Raw genomic sequence first — 1,824 nt, 5'->3', positions numbered from 1 at the left:
GCACCCAGAAACACAGCCTGTCCCACCAAAGGCAGCCACTCAAACTGCCACGGTCGTTGGTTACACTGACATCTTGAAAATAACTCCCTTGACATCAGCCCGTGAGTGGTGGTTTGTACCCACCCGTGCGGCCGGGCTGAAAGCGGAACGCTGGGAAGGTGCTCGTGGGAGCAGCGAAATGGGATGCCTGGCTGCAGCTGCGGGCTTCTGCCCTGCTGGGCTGTGGGTGTCGCGTGGGGAGCACCGGGGCCAGGCCCTTCTCTACATCTGCCTGGGCACAGGGTGTCCATGGACATGTGGAGTTCGTAGCATCATCGACAGGATTGTGAGATTCAGGGTTGCAGTAAAAAGGACAAGTGTGGGAAGCCAGACCCTCCACAGTAAGGGAATAAAACCATCTGTTATAAAACAGGTAATGAAGAAAGCGTGATTTCACCTTTACTGACTCTGCATCCCTCCGACGGGCCAGTTGTCATTTATGTCAGTGACTGGATTTTGAAAGATTCGCTCTAGAGAAATTGAAAACACGCCTTTAATCCGCCCAGAAGATACGATGCTGTAGACAAGATAAAGCAGCACTTACATGGTGAGTTGCCAGGAGGGAACAGCCACGGGTGAGAGTCTGGGGCTGCCCATGGCATCCTCCCACGCCCAGGGTTTGGGGTGAACAGGGCTTCTGCAGCCAGCAGCCACACTGGGCTTCGAACCTCCCCCCCATCCTTTGTTAACAGGCAATCCCCACAGGGACCACGCTTACTTTTTTTTTTTTTTAGGTACAAACAGCACTATTGTGCGATGCTGTTCTGATCTTTCCCTGCTGGAAGCGATTCTGTAACGCCAGTGCAGTCAGTGGAGTTTTAGTGACATAAACCAGTGTGGGAACAGCCTCAAATTACTGGTGTATGCATAATGCAATTAAATTCTACCCGTCTTGTGCAGCCGTGCAGTCACATCCTTCCTACCATTACGTCAGCGCCCGGGCGTCTGCTTGGGAAGGAGAACTCCTTCTGAGCTGCCTTTATCCTCCTGCCCACCACGGGTTCACAGCGGGGTGGGGAAGAGGAGGGCGATTCTTTTCTATGTCGGAAACTGGGCAAAGCGTAGAAGGACTATCCCTATATTCAAGCACCAAAAAAGGCTTTTTTACCTTTGACTTTATAGCACTAAACCAACATCAAATAAGCAGCTTTTCAGGATGTCTGAGAGAGTTAACTGTTTGCAGTGGGGGACGATGAAATGCAGCCAGCAGCCCTCCAGCTCCTCTCCCTGTGAGCTGCAGCGAGAGGAGTGTCCCCGTCAGCTGCCACGGATCCGTGTCCTTGGCTACGGCACCGGCTGCTCATGCATTTCACTGAGGAAACAGAATTTACGGGGTCTAAAACATCTCAATCCAGAGGGATTTCACTGAAGTGAAACAGCATGAGCTTTTTGAACTCAAAGCTGTGTTTTCTCACATTCAGCTCCGCAGACCCCAGGCTCAGACTTGTAATCACTTCCCTGAAACAGGGTCGGTGACAGAAGATTTGCACAAGGAAACACCCAGCAAAGTCCAGACCATTCTCCCTTTCCTTCCCCCGCAGAGGAAAACGCACTGGCACTGCCCCATGCACAAGGTCCGAGTGACTTTGAGATGAGAATCCAAACCATCTTGTGACCATGTCACTGTGCACGAGTCTCCCCTTACCAAGGGGGAGGGAGCCTCGGAATGCCCAGGGACACCTCGAGCTGGCAGGCGTTAGCAGGACTGCATCCCTGGCGCCCATCTGCCCAGATGAACGACAGCTACTGAAACAACTGACACGTTTCTACAACACGCGCGCAGGG

This window comes from Buceros rhinoceros, unplaced genomic scaffold, assembly GCF_000710305.1.
Source record: "Buceros rhinoceros silvestris isolate BGI_N320 unplaced genomic scaffold, ASM71030v1 scaffold15834, whole genome shotgun sequence".
Lineage (NCBI taxonomy): Eukaryota > Metazoa > Chordata > Aves > Bucerotiformes > Bucerotidae > Buceros > Buceros rhinoceros.
The sequence above is the reverse complement of the archived record's forward strand: the minus strand, read 5'-3'. Positions refer to the sequence as shown.